The 20,614-nt window shown below is 34.6% G+C and overlaps 1 long non-coding RNA gene across 1 annotated transcript in view; it reads right to left on the bottom strand.

Annotated features, from left to right (window-relative positions):
• LOC110259973 overlaps positions 15,246-20,614 on the bottom strand; it is a 171,553-nt gene continuing 166,184 nt past the window's right edge. Inside the window, exons 2-3 of the long non-coding RNA XR_002342516.1 lie at positions 18,234-18,349; positions 15,246-15,619 (exon numbers count right to left, since the gene is read on the bottom strand). This is a non-coding gene — a long non-coding RNA (uncharacterized LOC110259973). The remainder of the gene's footprint in view (positions 15,620-18,233; positions 18,350-20,614) is intronic.

Here is a 20,614-nt window from a genome sequence, read left to right on the forward strand (position 1 = left end):
TATTCAACAACAAAAAGGAATGAAATACTGATACATGGTAAAATCTGGATAAACCTTAGACATACTATACTGAATGAAAGAAAGAAGTCAAAAAAAGACTATGAAATTTATTATGTCACTTATTTTAAAAGTTTAAAAGTGCCAAATGTTGTGAAGAAACCAGGCAAAAATTAAAAAAGAAGATCTGAAAAAAAATGTGTGTATGGAGATTTATAAACCCCTAACCAATTCCTGTGGAAATAAAAGGCCACAGAGGGCCAGGTGCACACACAGGGAGGTTGTAAGTAAGACTAGACAAGACCTTAGAGAACATTTTCACTCCCCAGGCCCAATCTCTGTCCTTTACAAAAAAAACTAAAAGCTGAAACAGACTTTTAAATGGACGTAGTGGAAATAATTGTCCCTACACAACAGAGCCTCTTGGCAAAAGGTAGGGAAACTTGCAGGATGAAGCTAATTAAGGAAATTTCTTAGCAATCTTTATCTGACTACTATGCTAACCAAACCAACACTTCAGTGGCTGCATGCTACCAGGCCCATGGCATAACAGAATTAGCCCAGAAAACTTCCTAAACAAACTAATCACTGCCCACAAAACTTGTAGAAGAAAGGGGAAATAGGATTTCTAAAGTCCCATATCATATAGCCTGAAATATTCACGTTCAACAGAAAAATTATGAGCGAGGAAAAGAAATGGGAAAGAATGACCACCCCCAAAACACACACACACACGGAAGTCAATACATACTTGAGAAGGTTCAGATGTTTGAGGTATTAGACAAAGACCTTAAATCCCTTATTAGAAACATACAAAAGAACTAAAGGAAATCATAACTAAAAAAAAAAAAAAAAAGTACAAACGTGGTGACTCAACAAATTGAGTATATCAACAAAATATAAAAATAATACACTTTTTTCATTTTTTTTTGGCTGCACCTGTGGCACATGGAAGTTCCCAGGCTAGGGGTCAAATTGGAACTGTGACTGCTGGCCTATACAACAGCTTATGGTAACAATGGATCCATAATCCACCGAGAGAGGCCAGGGATTGAACCTACAACCTTATGGATACTAATCAGGTTTGTAACCCACTAAGTTACAACAGGAACTCCAAAAATAATATCTTTAAACATAACCAAATAGAGATTTTGGAAGCGAGAAGAAAAATAACTTAAAGGTAAATATTCACTAGAGGGGGTCAATACTAGATGTGAGCTGTGGAGAAAAAAGTAATCAAAATAGGAGATAGGTCTATAGTTATTCCTCTTCCAATCTGAGATACTAAAAGAAAAAAGGATATAAGGAAATGAACAGAGCTTCAGAAATCGGTATTCTACCACTGAGTGTAACAACATATGTGTAATATTAGGCCCAGGGAGAGAGAGAAAGGGACAGGAAAAACATTTGAAGGAATATATCTATACCAAGTAAATAAATTGAGTTAGCAAATTAAGAGGTTTTTACAAAAAAAAATCCATTCCCAGAAGGTTCCGCTGGAGAATTTTAGTAAACATTTAAATAAGAATTAATATCAATAGTCCACCAGCACTTTCAGAAATAGAGGAGAAAGAAAACTTAAAATTCATTCTATGAGGTTTGTGTCATCGTGATATTAAATCAGATTACAAGAAAAGAAAACCAGTACCCTTTGTGAATATGGACAAAAGATCAGAAATAAGACAAAGATATCCTCTATTCCTGACTATTTAACATATGTTTTGTGGTTGTTCCTCAGATGGTGAGATTTACCACCCTTACATGTTGAGACAGACCATGCCACACACATGTTGTATTAATTCCATGTGGCTCCTGTAACAAATTACCACAAACATAGTGGATTAAAATAAGTTAATTTTTTTTTAAGATTTCCAGATTCCAGAAGACAGCAATCAGTACCACTGGGAGAGAATTAAGGTGTGAATAGGGCTGCGCTTCCTTCAGCAGCTCTAGCAGAGGATCTGTTTCTTGCCTCTCTGCTTTTGGTATCTGTTGGCATTACTTGGCTTGTGAACCTACCATTCTAAGCACTACCTTTGCTTTCACATTGTTTTCCTCTGTGTGTGTTCATTATTCTCTTCTGGTGGTATCTAATCTCCTTCTGCCTCTCATAGGATACTTGTAATAGGATGTGCCTGGACCACAGTCAGAGATGGCAAATGTGTTGGAATTATAAGACCAAGAATTTAGAACTACCAGGATCAATATGGTAAGGGTTCTAATGAACAAAAGACAATATGCAAGAGCAGACAGACAATGTAAGCAGAGAGAAAAAAAGTTTTAAGAAGTAATAAAAAAGAAATTCTAGAGATTAAAAAAAAAAAAAAAAGCAATGAAGAATGCCTGTGATGAGCTCATTAGTAGATGGGTCACAGCTGAGAAAAGAAAGCTTAAAGATATGACAATAGAAACTTCCAAAACTGAAACACACACACAAAAAAAAAAAAAGAAAAAAGAAAAAGAACAGAATATCCAGGAACTGTTGGGGACAACTACAGCAGTGCAATATATGTGTAAATGGGAATACCAGAAGAAGAGCTGAAGGAAGAGAAGACAATTTTTTACTCAGTAATGACGGACAATTTTCCCCAAATTAATGTCAGACAGCAGGATAAATGCCAAGAACAACTACACGTATCATTCTCAAATTTAAGAATGTCAACGATAAATAAACATTCTGAAGGAAGCCAGAGGGAAAGAACAATTTAACTGTAAAGGAACAAAGATAAAAGTTACATCCATTTTTTTCTCAGAAGTCATGAAAACAAGAAGGGATTGGAGTGAAATATTTAAAGTGTTGAAAGAAAAAATATCACCAACCTAGATTTCTGTAGCCTATTATATTATCCTTCAAAAGTGAAGAAGAAATCAACTTTCTCAGACAAATAAAAATTCAGTAAATTTGTCGCCATACATTTGCTTTGTAAGAAATATTATAAGAAATTCGTTAGAGAGAGGGAATGTGATATAGGTCAGAAACTCACATTTACATGAAAAAAGAACAGCAGAAAGAGAACATAAATAAAATAAAGTGAAAGTAAAATAACAACTTCTACTTTTCTTATTCTTATTTGATCAAACCGATATGTTTGTTCAAAAATAATAACAGCAGGAGATCCTGTCATGGCTCAGTGGTTAACAAATCTGACTAGGAACCATGAGATTGTGGGTTCGCCCTGGCTTTCCTCAGAGGGTTAAGGATCCCGTGTTGCCATGAGCTGTGGTGTAGGTCACAGACACGGCTCAGATCCTGCGTTGCTGTGGTTCTGGTGTAGACCAGTGGCTACAGCTCCGATTTGACCCCTAGCCTGGGAACCTCCATATACTGCAGGAGCCGCCCAAGAAAAAATGTTCAACTAAAACCACAAAAGGCAGAAAAAGTGTGGAAGACAAAAATAGAAACAAAGGATAAGGGAAACAAATAGAAAACAGTAACAAATATGGTAGATATTAACCAACTATATCAACAATCACTTTGAACATGTCATCTAAAAACACCAATTGAAAACAGAGATTGTCAGAGCAGATCAAAAGACAACTCCCAGCTATATGTTATCTATCCAAACCCACATTAAATATAACTGCACATATAGATTAAAAGGAAAGGGATGGAGAAATATATACACAGCAAATAGTAATCAGTACAGCTATGTTAAATGGATAAAACAGACTTCAGAACAATGAAAATTATCAGGAGTAAATAGGGACATTACATGAGGACAGAGAGGTCAATACTCCAAGAAGATATAAAAAGACTTACTGTGTATTTGTCTACCAACAGAGCATCAAAATAAGTGAGGAAAATGCTTATAAACTACAAGGAAGAATAGATGAATTCACTATTTTAGTGGGAGACTTTTTAACACTGCTTTATTAGAAATAGATTTAGCAGATAGAAAATTTCTAAGGATATAGTTGAACTCAGTAACAACATCAACCAACTGGATTTAATTGACATCTATAGACTATTTCATCTAGAAAGAAGAGATTACATATTCTAAAGCTGACATAGAATGTTGAGCAAAACAGTTCACTTTCTTGGGCATAAAACAGATTTCAACAAATGTAAAAGAGTAGAAGTCATATAATCATAATGGAATTAAACTAGAAATCAATAACAGAAAGATACCTGAAAAGACCCAAAATACTTGAAGATTAAACAACACACCTATAAATAACACATGACACTAGAAGGAAATGTATAGCATTAAAGGCATATATTGGAAAAGCAGAAAGATCTAAATAAATAATATATTCTTCCACTTTAGGAAACTAGAAGAAGAAGCAGAAGGAGGAAGAGGGGGAGAAGGGGGATGGAGAGGGGAGAGGAAGGAAATAGGGGAAGGGGACGATAGCAGGAGAAAAATGATGAAGAGCAGAAATTAATAAAGTTGAAATCAGGAAAAGTCAACAGAGAAATCAGTAGATATGAAAGCTGGTTCTTTGAAAAGATCAGAAAGATTGGTAAGCCTCCAGCTAGGCTAAGAAAAAAAGAAAACACAAATTACTAATATCAGAAATGACTGATGAGGCATTTCTACAGAACCCATGGATGTGAAGAAAATAATAAAGTGATATACAATTATAAACAATTCTATGGCTACAAGTTTGATAACCTAGATTAAATGGAACAATTCTTTCAAAGACACAAGTTGCCAACACTCACACAAGAAGAAATAGACAATCTGATGGGTCTGCATCTATTAAATCAATTAAATGAGTAGTTAATAACCTTTTGAAACAGAGTACCAGGCCCATCTGGGTTCATTTGTGAATTCTAACAAATATTTAAGGAAAACATTTTGCCAATTCTCTATAACCTCTTCCAAAGATCCAAGCAGAGGGAATACTTCCATCTCCCGTAATGTTGATTCATACAAACATGTCCTTTTGCTTTTGTTCTGTGGTTTTATTTGCAGCTGTTATTTCTGGTAAATGTTAAAGAGAAGGTGATTATGAGAAAAAAAATTTGAAAGAAAGGCATCACACTAGCTATTTTATTATAGCTGCTTAATTTTCTTGTTGGCACCTATTGTGGACTATGAGTTGCCATCCAGGCTACAAGGTAACAAATAAAATATCTCTTCAAACTATCATATTTATTATCTTAAGAAAAAAGATGGATACCTATTATTTCAAGTCAATAGGTACTTCTTAGTTTCATTGCTATTTTTCTGTATGTCTGTGTTACTGTTGAAATTTTATTGGGATGTTTAAAAAGCCTAAATCAAGACAGATGACCAGAGTATGATTTAAGTTAGAATTCCTAGTTATCTTAGAGTTAAAAATGGCTCACTCTCTTATAAGCCATCATTTTTTGTCTCAAAGATTTATGTATAAACTATTTTTAACAGTTGCTCTCTTGTTTCAAGTGAAGTACATTTATAAAGAAATAATGTTATCAGAGTTTTTCTAAAGAGATACCTAGTAGTTCATCTTTTGAGCAAATCCAGATTCCAATACAGTATATTATTAAAGCAATGATTCACTATAGTTTATTTATCTCTATATTTTGGAAAATATTCATTCAGTTAATTTTTAATTTCTTCCATCATTGTACTAAATTCACTGAATCTCTGCCTTCATCTTCCTTCCTGGTATAATTCTCTATTGTACTTTCTCTGTTTAATGCTTGGGTTAACTTGCTCTTTTTTCATTCTTTTACTATGCTGAGACCTTCCTGCCAATTTGCAAGGAAGCAACATTCTTTGTCATATTCACTTTGAAAGAGAAAAGCAAGCTTCTAAACTAAGAAAGATCAAATCAGAATAAAATATTAGTATGGTATTATATTCTAAAGCAATAAACCTAATTGTATCTAAAGAACATAGTCAGAAAGCACCTTGAACTTTTTCACCTTCAATAGCATGCAAAGGATATATTTAACTATACCACTTAATAAAGTTTCTGTTTTCCTTTTTTTGTTGTTGCTGAGATTAAAAATATTATAAATTGATAGAAAACCTAAAAATCACATGCAATAAAGGGAGAGGAGGGTATTCCATCATTTGATCTATCAGCAAAATAAACTGTATGGGTGCTTGAAATATCACACACAACTTCAAAAATTCATCAAGAACTTTTAAAAAGACCAAAACTGTATAATAGGCCTTTCTTTTTATTTCCCTTTTTATATATATCAGAGTGAAATCAGCTGTAAGTAATTTATGAGTTATGAGACAAAGCACTCATTTCATATGTTCAAAGTTGATATACAACATACATTTTGAATGTTTTCAATTATAAACTTTAAAAGGAGAAATATAAATACTAACTTATTTCTAATTCCCTAATTTAAATGTGAAAAAAACCTTTTCTTTCTTTTCACATTCCAAATTTTCAATTATTTTAAAGACTTGATTTATCTTTCCTTAAGGGACAAGGATAATTCTATCAGGGCACAATGATCGTTGCTTTTAATTGCTCAGTTACTCTATCCAATGATCCAACTTTGGCTTCAGGTTGCTATAGCAATTAAAGTGGGAAAACTGGGAACAAAGCCTAATAACTCTACATTCAATCCATTATATATGGTTACAGCAAACCAAAAAGCTTCCTACGGATTCTGAAACGGATGCATCACCTCTGTAGATAATGAAGTGTTTTGGTGGGAATTTGTGCAAAAAAAAAAAAAAAAAGATATACAATTAGACAAATATATTCACATATCATGTTTCATTGAAGTTTGTGTGAGCCTTCATGCTTGTCAATGGGTCTTGATCCTAAATGCTTTCATGCCTGATTAATTGTCAATATCAGGCAGGAGCCTGCTCATTAGCTCCTTGCAGGACCCATTTTAGATTGCAATGAGCTTCATTTAGAAATGATATGCTAACTGGTAATAAACTGAATTGAATTTTTGTCTTGCGTGAGTAGAACCTGTTAAAACAACATATATGAAAATCTTCCAAGAGCACTGAATAAATTCATACTATCCTCTGTTATAAAATTCACTGCTTTATTATGCATCTTTTCTTAGTTAAAATCTTCGCTTTTTCTCTTTTTAATGTTTTGTTTTCAATCTGTTTAGTACCTACCATAGATACACTGATGCATTCAATTAATATCACTTCTATACATAATAAAGTAAATTTGTTTTAACTAACTTTTTAGGCAGAAGTTCAATTTGAATAGTCCACATTTATAGTTAAATATATATTTAAACCATGGATCAAAACTCTGTAAGGCAACTTGCTCAGTATTTTTCCCTTAAATTCATTAAAATTGTAAGAAGCCCCAATAGGAGACCAGCTTAATTAATAAATGTTGTTTTGTTTTGTTTTTGTTTTTTTGAATTAGGCCAGACACTGACTAAATTTTGTGGTAAAAAGGCTGTCCTCTCAGGAATCACAAAATCACAGAAGGATTTTTCAAAATTATTTAAGCATCAAGAACAGTTGTCTTAGTAAGCGCACACCTATATGCTAAAAGTAGGCTAACTTCACCTACCAATCTAGTTGCTATTGTTATTATCTTATCTAAAGTGGGAGAATTAAATTAAGAAAATGTGATAAAACACTTTGAGTTTGGGGCCCCAGTGTCGGAGAGAAAGATTATGACAAGGTATATAGAATTTTGTTTCAGAAGCAATCTGCAAATACACTAATTAAGCAGTCAAAGTTAGAAATTATATATATTTAAGAATACAGCATTTGAAATTATTATCTGTAATAAATAATTAATTATAATCATAAAAATAAAGATGAAAACCAGAATGAAATACAATAGCATCTTTCCCTATTTTTTAAATTTTTGCTACATTGGAATTTCTACTGAAAGATAATGATAAGTTAAAGAGAATTCCAATTATTCCAGACGTTGAAAAAAATATTCTTCAATAGGTAATGGGAAAAATATATCCTTACTTGCATTTAGAGGATAATTAAAGATTTTACACACTCAAATCATTCATGTGCATAAAAAAAAATTTCCTTCTTTAGTGATATTTTATGGTTCTCACAAAGACATAGTAAAGGAAATAATAGAATTTTCATTTTTAGTTAAAAATACAAAATAACATAGATCTGTTCTTGGAAAGGAAAGCTTGTTCTTGATGGATAGTTTATCCTCAAATAAACCACAGCTCATCTTATTTTTCTCTCTCTTTTTAAAAGCAATTTCAGGAGACAGAATGTTCTCTTAAATTGTGATAGAAAGATAAGAACACAGGACTCCTGAGAATTGCTTTTTCTTTGATAATTTGCATTATTCTCATTCCTCAATGATTTAAGAAGTTCTATACTACTTTTACCAATGACCAAAATGAAACATTGCATATTAATTTTTAAATCACAAATACATGAAAATGCTGCTTTGTGCTTATTTCCAAATACCTGTCATAACAAAAATTAACTACTTCTATGTAAGTAAAATAAGAATTCACAACAGAATCAAACATATGTTTATTGGAAAATAGAGCTTCAAGAACCTTTGAAATAATAACAGTGGTATGTAAATACCCTGTTCAAAAATATAATTGTTTGAATTCTAAAGTAATGAATCCTTCTATCCCTTAAAAGATTCCCAAGAAGGGTCTTATGTTCTCAGATTAGTTGGAGTTCAAGTCTCAATTTACCTGTCCAACTATCACAACTGCTCTTTCAGAGACCCACTCATTGACAGCTGCAATATTGCTGCTTTCTAATCATAGAGGCAATTTTCTCTTCTGTGCCTTTTCATATGAATATCAGAAATAGATGCCATCCATCTCAAACTTCAAGATCATATCCACCTACCTTTCTTGGTCACTTTTAGTCCCACTAGTTGAGTGCATTGTTTAGTACTTTGTTGTTGTTGTTGTTCTTTTCAGGGCTCGCCCAAACCATATGGAAGTTCCCAGGCTAGGGGTCAAATTAGAGCTACAGCTGCTGGCCTACACCACAGCCACAGTAACTCAGGATCCTTAACTCACCGAAAGGGGCCAGGGATTGAAGCCACATTCTCATGGATACAAGTCGGGTTCCTTACCACTGAGCCACAATGGGAACTCCATTCCTTAGTATTCTTAAGGGACATGATCTGAAATCTCTATGACATTTTATCATGCCTGTCTTATATTACTTACCTTTCACTAAAGCCAGGTGGCTTGAGCACGATCATGGAATATTGTGGTATTGAAATACATACTTACTATTAACAGGAAAAAAGTAAGCACAGTAATAGGCAACTCCATAATAAGATAGGAAAACAATATTTTGTCTAGTGGGGGAGGGATGGGGAAAATATTTAAGAGTGAAATGAGTGGGTTATTGATAAATTTATGTTAACTTTAAAATTATGTGGCAAAATTTTTTGAAGTGGCTAAGAGAAACTGCATGCTTTCACCACTAACAGGGAGAGTTCTAGTTTCTTCATATTCTTATTTGCAATTTTCTTTAAAAAAAAAAAAACTTCTGGTGGGAATGAATTTATCTTGTTTCTTTAATTTGCACTTCTTTAGTGAGTAATATGTGTACACATTTTCATGTGATTACTAGCCATCCATATATCTTCTTTGGAGAATACCTATCCAAATATTTTGCCCATTTTAAAACTTTATTATTTGAGTAGGTCCCATTTGTTTATTTTTCTTTTTATTGTCAATACTCTAATAGGTGGATCTGAGAAGATGTTGCTGTTGTTTATGTCAGAGAGTGTTTGGCCTATGTTTTCCTCTAGGAGTTTGATAGTGTCTGGTCTTATATCTAGGTCTTTAATCCATTTGGAGTTTATTTTTGTGTATGGTGTTAGGGAGTGTTCTAATTTCATTCTTTTCCATGTGGCTGTCCAGTTTTCCCAGCACCACTTATTGAACAAGCTGTCCTTTCTCCATTGTATAGTCTTGCTTCCTTTGTCATAGATTAGTTGGCTGTAAGTGCATGGGTTTAATTCTGGGTTTTCTATCCTGTTCCACTGATCTATATTTCTGTCTTTGTGCAAGTACCATGCAGTTCTGACGACTGTTGACGACCTACTCAAACTTCAAAGTTTCTGCACAGCAAAGGAAACCCTAAACAACACAAAAAGACAACCCAAAGAATGGGAGAAAATCTTTGCAAGTCAATCAACTGACAAGGGATTCATCTCCAAAATTTATAAACAATTTCTGCAGCTCCATAACAAAAAAACAAGATCCCCATCCAAAAATGGGCAGAAGATCTAAACAGACAATTCTCCAAAGAAGACATACAGATGGCCGAGAAACACATGAAAAGATGTTCAGCCTCACTCATTATTAGAGAAATGCAAATCAAAACCACGATGAAGTAACACCTTACACCAGCCAGAATGGCCATCATCCAAATGTCTACAAACAATAAGTGCTGGAGAGGGTGTGGAGAAAAAGGAACCCTAGTACACTGTTGGTGGGATTGTAAATTGGTGCAACCACTGTGGAAAGCAGTATGGAGATTCCTTAGAAAACTAAACATAGAACTACCATTTGATCCAGCAATCCCACTCCTGGGCATCTATCCAGAGAAAACCACAACTCACAAAGACACATGTACTCCAATGTTCATTGCAGCACTATTTACAATAGCCAAGATGTGGAAACAACCTAAATGTCCATCGACAGAGGAGTGGATCCAGAAGATGTGGTACATATACACAATGGAATATTACTCAGCCATTAAAAACAACGAAATACCAACATGTGGAATCTGAAGAAAGGACAGACGGAACTTCTTTGCAGAACAGATGTTGACTCACAGACATTGAAAAACTTGTGGTCTCAGTTTGGGGGGTGGGGGGATGTCCTTGGGCTGTGGGATGGAAATCCTGTGAAATCAGATTGTTATGATCATTATACAACTATAGATGTGATAAATTCATTTGAGTAATAAAAAAATGGGGAAAAAATGAGCAAAGTACTTAAGTAGACATTTCTTCAAAAAGGAGGTACAAGTGCATTGCTTCCACGTTTACATTTATTTCTAAGTATTTTTATGCTATTGTAAATGAAATTTTCTTAATTTCCTTTTCAGATTGTTCATTGTTAGCATATAGAACCACCATCAATTTTTGTGTATTAATTTTACGTCCTGCAAATTTGCTAAATTTGTTTTATTAAGTTCCAATAGGATTTTTTTAACTTTTTTATTTTCAGTTTGGATACCTTTTATTTCTTGCCTACAACTCTGATTAGAATTTTCAATACTAAGTTGAATAGAAGTGATAAAGCAAGCATCCTTGTCTTGTTTATGATCTTAAATGAAGAAAAATATCTTTCACCATTAAATATGATTTAGGTATGGGATTTTTTTATAGCTTTTATTATATTGAGAAAAATTTTCTTCTCTCATAGTTTATTGAGTATTTTTATCAAAAAAGCATATTGAACTTTGTCAAATTTTTACTTTAATGGAGATTATCCTGTGTTTTAATTTATTATCTTAATTATTTTTCTAGTTGCTTAAGGAGTAAAATTCTGTTATTAATTTGAGATATATATATATTTGTTGTTGTTGTTGTCTTTTTGCCATTTTCTTGGGCTGCTCCCACGGCATATGGAGTTCCCAGGCTAGAGGTCGAATTGGAGCTGTAGCTGCCGGCCTACGCCAGAGCCACAGCCTCATCTGTGACCTACACCACAGCTCACGGCAACGCCGGATCCTTAACCCACTAAGCAAGGCCAGGGACTGAACCCGCAACCTCATGGTTCCTAGTCAGATTCGTTAACCACTGACCCACGATGGGAACTCCTAATTTGAGATATTTTTACGGTATTCATTTACTGTTATGAATTTTCCTCTTAGCACTGCTTTTACTGCATTCTGTAAAATTTGGTATGCTGTGTTTTTGTTTATTACAAAGTAATTTCTAATTTACCTTCTTGTTTTTCTTTAATTAGTAGTTTAAATGTTATGTTTAATTTCCACAAATTTTTGAATTCTGCAGTTTCAAAATTGATTTCTAGCTTCATTTCATTGTGATCAAAAGTGATACTTTGATTTCAATTTAAACATTAAACAATTTTAAAGTATTTTTCATTGACTAACTTATGTTCTATATTGGAGGATATCTCTTATGCACTTGAGAAAAATGTGTAAACTTCTATTTTGAGGTGAAATGATTGTACGTGTCTATTAGGTCCAAATGGTTTACAGCTTTACAGTCCTCTCATTCTTTATGGATCTTCTGTCTCATTATTCTTTTTAAATGAATATTAGAGGTATTAAAGTTTCTGCTATTATAGAATTGCTTATATCTCCATTCAAATCTGTCAGTGGTGCATCATACATATTTTGGCTATGTTATTTGGTGCATATATGTTTACAATTGTTATATATTCTTGGTGAATTGACCTTTTAGTATTATATAATATCTCCTTTTATATGTTGTAACACCTTCTTATTTAAAGACTATTTTGTCGGATATTGGTGTAGCTATTCTTATATTAGCATTGGATGTTTTTTCTATTCTTTCCACTTTCAAATTATTTGTCTTAGATATCAAGCGAGTTCCTTGAAGACAGTTGTATCATGTTTTCCATCCACTTTGATAATCTATGGTTTTTAACTATAGAGTTTAGTCCAGTTAAATTTAAAGAAAGTACTTATAAGGAAGAGCTTCTAACATTTGCTATTTGTTTTCTGTGTGTTTTAAATATTTTGGTCCTTTGTTTCCTCTGTAATTGCCTTCTATTACATTTAGTGGGCTTTTTTAGTAACATGCTTTCTTCTCTTTTTATTTCCTATTGTGTATACTTTATAGATATTGCATTTGTGGTTACCATGGAGACTATATATAACATACTAAAATTAAAATTTCTTCATTTTAATTAGTATCAACTTAACTTCAATGCATGCATGGCTCCTATAAAGTTCCATCCTTCCTTTATATTTTTGATGTCATAGATAACATATATTTATGTTGTGTACCTAATAACATAATTTTATATTTTTTTTCATATTTTGTCTTTTAAACCTTGTAGAAAGTGAAAAGTGAGTTATAAATCAAAGTTATGATAATAGTGGCATTTTTTTACTTGCCCATGCATCTATCTTTACCACAGAAATGTACATCTTCATACTTCTTCAAATGACTGTCTAGTGTCTTTTTATTGAATCCTAAAAGATTCTGTTTATGATTCCTTATAAGCCAAGTCTAGTGGTAATTAAATCTAGGAGTGTTTTACTTTCACCCTCATTTTTGAAGGGCAGGTTTACCAGATATAGAATTTTCAATTGACATTTTCTTTTCTTCTTCTAGCCTTTTATATATATCATTCCCCTGAATGAATATATATATATTCCAGATTTCTGATGAGAATTTGACTGATAATCACATTGAGAGTCACTTAACATGTCTTATTTCTTCTCTATTGCTACATTTAAAATTCTGTATTCTCTTTATCTTTCAACAATTAGATTGTAATGTGTCTCAGAGTCTTTTTAAAGTTTATTCTACTTGGAATTTACTGAGTTTCTTTGATTTGTAGAAATTCAAATTCAATAATTTATTTCATGAATTTCTTCCTATTTGGTTATATCTGGTTATATTTGAAGAAATATGTTTCTTCCCCTTTCTCTCTTCTTCTGCCACTCCTATTTTGTGCATGTTAGTTAGGTGGATGGTGTCCCTCTCACAAGCCCTTTAGTCTTGGTTCACTTTTGTTTATTCTTTTTCTTTTCTGCACCTCAGACCCAATAACTTCAATCGTCTTATCTTTAAATTCACCCATTCTTCTTAAAATCTTCTGTTGAACCTCTCTAGAGAAGTTTTCATTTATTGAAATTTTCAGCTCCAGTATTTTTGTTTGGTTCTTTTTTTATAATCTCTATCTGTTTGTTGATATTGTCTTCTTATTAACATATTACGTTCTTATTTTTTCTTAGTTCTTTAAGCATGTTTAAGACACTTATTTCAGAGTCTTTTTTATTAATTTCAATATCTGGGCTATCCCAGGGACTTTTAATTATTTTGTCCTTTTGAATAAACTAAAACCTATTTCTCTGTATTCCTTGTGATTTGTTGTTGTCGACAATTGGTATTTGAGTTTTGTGACGTTTTACTTCAGATTCTATCAATTCCTTAGGGTTTTCTGTATTTTGTTTGGTTTTTGCTGTTGTTTTGATTATTAAAGGCTGTTATTTTGAGATTTTCCAAACATTTCATTAAAGACTATTTCTTGATGTATGAACTATTAGTTTTTTTGTCTGTCTGCTTGTTTGTTTGTTTGCTGGTTTGTTTGTTTGTTTTAAGCTGTGTTCTGCAAATGTATTGAGAAAGATTTCCTTGAATGTCAGGAGCTGAAAGAGAAAAGCAAACAATGATCATTAATAATAATAATGATAATAATAATAATAATAATACAACCACCTCTCTCAGTCTTTAAAGACTAGTTCTGTGTGGATTAGCTATGCTTGCTATGAACCTAGAGATTGGATGAAGTGAAAGCTTAAGGTCTTCTCAGGTCATTTGAGCATGCCTCTTGCCTAGGCATGTGCATGACTTTCCAAATTCTCCTGTATCTGAAATTCCATAGGTGTTCTAGATGTGTTGTCCCTTGTAGCTTTTATGAGCAGTTCTGGTAAAATTTCCTACCTATGTTCCAAGTTTTGTGAGACAGAGATGAGCGAGTCAGCTATTAATGTACTCCCAGCCAGGTTAGAATAAACATACATAGTAATTTGCAAACAACATCTGTGCTTCTCCCTCCAGTTCAAGGATGGTGATTGGGAACCAGACTTCCATTGCTCAAGATCAAAACTGCTATGTGCTGGAAATGGATTGAGGAAAAACAAAGTAAAAATGTGATGAAACTGCTTAACATTTTGAAGATGGCTTTTTGTTGATCAAGCATTTGCTTGATAGTTATAAACATTTGACAGTATTCCAGAGCTCCTACCAGGTTGATTCATGTAGTTTCTTGTTATTTGCTATTGTTATTTCTGTTTGGAAAACAAAGCATGAAACTTCCTAGTAAGCCATTTTGCTGACATCACTCTCCTAAGGATTCCCTTTTGACATGTCTAGAAACCTTCATTTTTATTCTCTTGTTATCATATAAGATCTCTAGGAAAGGGCCAAAACTCTTTATTATCACATTCATGATTTCATGACTTCTTTTTATTGTTACTAGATGTTTTCAGTGATTACTTATTATTGTGTTTGGGTTGCCTTTCTTTAAATTTCAATAACTATGGAAAATAAAACATAAAATCTTAATAAGTTCTTTAGTTTGTTTTCCTATGAACACACATATTATGGGCATTTCTTGAAACTAAGGGTTTAAGTATTCTTTCTCTGTTTATTAATTGAGTTCAGGTACTATAATGGTGAGATTTTATGTGGTTCTTCAAAAATTCAGATTTTTTCCCCTATAATCCACTATTCTTTCATTGTGATTTCTATTCCAATGTTTATTTCCCTAATTATTTTAAACGTTATTACTTTATTCTCACTTTCAGAATATTTATTTTAGAATATTAATTTAGGCATTTGGGAATAGCAATGCTCCTATTTGTTGTGTCTGCTGGTCTCTTGATGCTGGCATATTTTCTTACCAGGTTTGTATCTTTAAATCATGAGTTCACCCTTAGCTTCATTTTCTCCATAGGTAAACTGGATGCCCTGTGTTGTAGAATTATCTCATATACAGCTTTGGTTTTTCTTCTGCTGGATCTCTTGGGGTATCCAGCTGGAGAAATACACATGCAAAACATCCCAAGTTAAAATGAATTCCAGTCCTCAAAACTGAGTATGGCATACATTTAGTGTTTCTATTTCTCATAGAAAATGTTTCCACACTGAAACTTTGAAAAGTGAAAACTTATTTTCTCCTACTGTAGGATGGCAGAGTGGGTATTTTATTTGCCTTTTTTATGAAGTGAGCAGAACTTTTAGATTTCTAATTTTATGCAGGAGGTCTCATTTGCAACTCCCAACATTTTCTTTCATCCAAAAAGAAGCTCTAATATTTTTCTCATTTTCTCTTCATTTCTCAAGTTTCCATTTCTATTCCAAACAGTTGAAGGGTATTTCCCATGGGAAGTTCTTTTCATTTCACTGATTAATTACATCTCATAAAAAGCACAAAATTTGTATATGCTCCAGACATAGTTGAATAATGTCAAAATAGAACAGTCAGTAAATATTCACTTTCCGAGATTTCAGGGAATTTATCCAATGCCGATGAATGAATACAATTCATTTTTAAATGCTTCAGGCAGACATATATGCATAACTTAAAGTAATGTATTTTTATACATCTATATACACCTTAGCTAAATGCACAAATAATAATAATTAACATCGCTGCTTTATAATTTAATTTATTGGACATGTATGGCTATACACAAGATGCTCAGAAAAGTTTAAGAACATGAAGCTTCTTCAAAGAGATTCCTTAACTCTTTTATCCCTTATTCTACTTGAAAGTGGTAATAGGCCTCCTAAAATTAGGACCTCTCTTGCATATATTCCATTTACTTAAATAAGCCGGAAATTTCACTATAATATTTTTCTACTTGTGTATTCAGCTCTCTCTTTCTGTATAGATGGATATCGTAAGTGATAAATATTAAACATCAAATGTAAACCTAAATGTTCTACATCTTCTCACATGAGAAAGCAGGGAATGAGCATTTTTGTGGCCCTCAGAATTGTCTTAAGTTGCAGCTGAAAGGATGATGGAAAAGTCCCAGGAGACATTATCTGCCTACAGAGGATTTTTATCTCATAAAACTCCCAAGTTTTATTAGCCCTCTATTTTGATTCTCTACTTGATGACTATATTTTTCAATAGCTCAATGGTAGAAAAGGATACAATGGCATCTGTAAGATTTTCCCTATCCAAATGTAATTAAAATCTCTATTTCGTGGATATTTATGGCTGCTAAGCTTCTAATTAAATGTTGTAGAAATGATTCTCCAATTGCTGAATTTGTTATTCGTAAGAAGAACACAAGGTCAAAGAGCTGAATTAAATAACTCACAGTAGGTATTCAATGAACTTGTATGTGTGTATTTGTCTCCATGGATGTGGTTTTGTGTGTGTGCGTGTATCAAGATTCTTCTTTATTGTTCACTTGCCAGTGTAAATAGCTCCAGGATAGTGGAATTTTGTATAAGTCGATATTCCCAATGCTGAATGGTTTTTATCTACAATTTGCATAGCATTTTTACTGAGGGAGACATTCTTTCCCTACCCTTTTGGTGAGGAGAAATGGGCATGGGGAAAGCAAAGGACAGCAGAATACTTTTGGGGTGGGGTTGGAGGCTATTTTGTTTTGGCTTTTTATTGGCCACACTTGTGGCATGTATAAGTTCCCGGGCCAGGGATGGAACAGGTGCCACAGCAGTGACCCCTGCCACAGCAGTGACCCTGGCCACTGGAGCGACAATGGCAGATCCTTAATCAGCTGAGCCACCACAGAACTCCAAGACTACTTTGTTTTAATTCTGGGGGCTGGGGGAAGGGCCACGGTATTCCACAGACACTTGACCTGTTTTAATTGCATTTTTACCTGAGTTTTTGTCACACTTGTATACAACATAGTATACATAGTTGTATACAAGTGTGACATTGTATATAACATAGTCAAATTTCACCAACTTCAATCATGTTGAGACTACATGCATAGGCACGTGTGTGTATGCACACACAGACACATACACTTAAAAGCATAGGTGATGTATCTTCAGTATAAATAAGTACTGTGATACCCCAAACATCACAATTACTGACATAATAACTTGAGATTTTAAACTCTTTATTCTCCCATTTACTCAAAGGGTTTGATAGACTCGTTTTTAACTGGAAAACCCAGTCATAATTTGAATCACCATGATTACAAACATTTTAAGATGTGCTAAGATGGCGAGACTCTTAGCCAAGAGTCATACTTTGTGAACATGTTTTGGGGGTGACTGATTTTTTTTTTTTTTTGGTTTTCTCATAGTTTATGGCATCTCAACTGCATTTTAAGCAGAATTTTGACATTATGCATCCATGGCTGGAACAGGTCTTACTCTACTTTTAGAATAAATATGATTTCCCACAAAGAAGGGGCTTTTTTCATCCTAGTCTATACTTCAGGAGATTGGAGCCTAGTAGGTGCTGTCCAGTATGTGGATCTAGATGTGTGGATAGCAATTTAGTTTTCCTTCCAAAGAATCCTTTATCTCAACGGTAGCTTTGTAGCTTTGACTCTAGCCGCAAACAATAGCCGAGGTAAGGTAATTCAGCCTTTAGAGCCAGTGGGAAGCCGAACCCGTCTCACTCCTCATGTTAGGGGGTACCTGAAACTCACCTGGGGATCTTGGGAAAGTCTGTCCCACTGTGCCGCTATGCTCCGTTTTGTTTTGCTTCTCCCCCTGGAAACCCCCGTGGACTCCAGAGGACATTCAATCTTCCCAGGTTCCCCACCTGTAATGAAATAGACAAGTGTAAGAGCTCCATTAAAAGAGCTCAAGTACAATGGTTCTTCGACAATTACGTTGAAACCAGTTGAAAATCCAGTTAAACAGTCTCATCAGAGCTGGTCACTGAACCACAAATCTGGAAGCAATTTTTTTTTTCTCCTCATAAATGCCATTCCATAGATATGCTCTTGGATGTTGTCAAATATAAATTACGACAGGAAAACAAGGCAATAGCGTGTGCTTGGCAATGCATGTCCCGTGGGCTCATTTAATGCCCACATATCAATAAGAGGGCCTTTTATAGCAACTTTCTGTGGCTGGTCTCTGTCCATCCTTTTCCTTAGCAGCCCAGAACGGGAGCACTCGTCCATGGATGATGTCACACAATCACTGCTGTATAGTGCCAATTGAATTACTTTTTATATTTTTAAGGAAAGTTGGATATTGCAAATACAACCTGTGAGGCCAGATTTCTGTTCATAGGGACTTTTAAAAGTGTAAGGTTTCAAGAATGGTTTTATAGGAATCATTAACTTTTTAAAAGACACCAGTTTCCTTCTGTCATTAATGATATGCGTAACAGTTTAATGCAATGCTACTTTTAATTATTGCTGCCCATTCTTTTAAATATCAAATTTCCCTCTCTCAACTGTCCTGCGTTCTCTTTAGAGTCTCATCTGTCACTGTAAATGCCATCACTTTATTCCTCCTTTAGATGCAGTGACAGGCCCACTCTTATCCCAAGCTTTATCTCTTTTTCCATCCTTTATTGTACTACAAAGATCCCTTTTTCATAGTTTACAGCTGTATCCGCTTTCCACACGTGGCAAATGATTGCCTCGGTAAAGGTATTTTCTGTTTCAATCTTACATTTTCCCAAGGGAGAACAAAAGGGACAAGCTTTCTGGAGTTGGTTTCACTGAGAAAATTGTTTAGAATTGCCTCATTCCTCAGCAGATTAACGAATGCATACAATCCCAGCTTAAGTGCTATTGTACTGCACAATTTGTCCATTATACTTTGTCCTTTCCATTTAGAGAACCCCTCACCAATTAAAGTAATACAGCCTTCCAATACCTGCTCCCAATTAAATCTGAGCTGTATTACCTGCCCCGATGCAGCTGGTCACAGATTCCTACCACTTACCCGCATTCATTAGGGCTGTTCATTATCCAGAGGATGGTGGCAGGAATTCAAGCCATAGCCTTTCTTTTCGGGCTCACCAAAATTATCAGCTTTCCACCCAAGGCCCCAATAAGGACAGGATTAAGGCTAAGGAGAGGGAATTCATACAGTAGCAAACTTTCATTGTTTCTGCTCCAGTCCTGTCCTCTCTATCCTAACACATCAAAAAGATACAGTCCAGGTACAAAAGAAACCTCATCTTAATTAAAGGATCACTTTTCCCTCACTTTCTAGCCTGAAGCGCGCCCCCCAGCTTTGTTCCTCTGTCTTTCCTGCCCTCCCCCTCCAAGTCCATTCTCTAAGACCACAGTGAGAACCGCCAAGAAAAGCTCTGAAAGTGACCAAGGAGCCCACTTAACCGTGAGCTCTGTCATTGAAGAGCAGGGCTTTCTGGCTTCAGGCTGGACTCCAGTTTTGAGAAGTGTTATTTTTCTATCCAAGGCTTAAAGGGACTGAGAAAGGAGGAGGGCGTGGATGATGGGAAGGTGCTGGGAGCGATGACTTAATTACTCATGTGGCACGGTGGTGTTGGTGGGGTCTCCCCATCCGTTTTATCTACTGAGATCAGTAAAGGGACATCTACACCTAACCCTCAGTACTTTCATGCTGAAGAAGGCAATATAGCTGTTAACTCCTTAGAAACCCCTGCAGTTCAATGTCATAATTACTGGTTAGAAAAGAAAAATTGAGTGGGGGGTGGGAATGCCACAGATGGAAAAATGATCACAGATGAAAGGGGAGCAATGGATTAAAAAGCATGGGAGAGAAAGCATGGGCTATCTGCCGAGGGTAGCAAAATTCAGGTCCGGAGACGGTTGACAAAATAAATGTCATAACCTCTCGAATGAGAAACCCTCCTTCAGCCCTGAAGAGACCAGACCTGAGGTGCTGGTGGTCCCTGGTGAGGATAGGGTTGCTGGGGCAGAGGGGAAGGGGGGCGAGGGGGGAGGCAGGAAGAGCTAGGGTCAATTCTACGCCTCTCCTCTGGAGAGAAGAGACTGAGATTCTGCATCAAAATGTCCCCTTAAAATTTAATTAAGAGGTGGAATGAATATATATCCTCTCCTGAGTTCCAGAATAATCA

This window comes from Sus scrofa, chromosome 3, assembly GCF_000003025.6.
Source record: "Sus scrofa isolate TJ Tabasco breed Duroc chromosome 3, Sscrofa11.1, whole genome shotgun sequence".
In the NCBI taxonomy this organism is placed as follows: Eukaryota; Metazoa; Chordata; class Mammalia; order Artiodactyla; family Suidae; genus Sus; species Sus scrofa.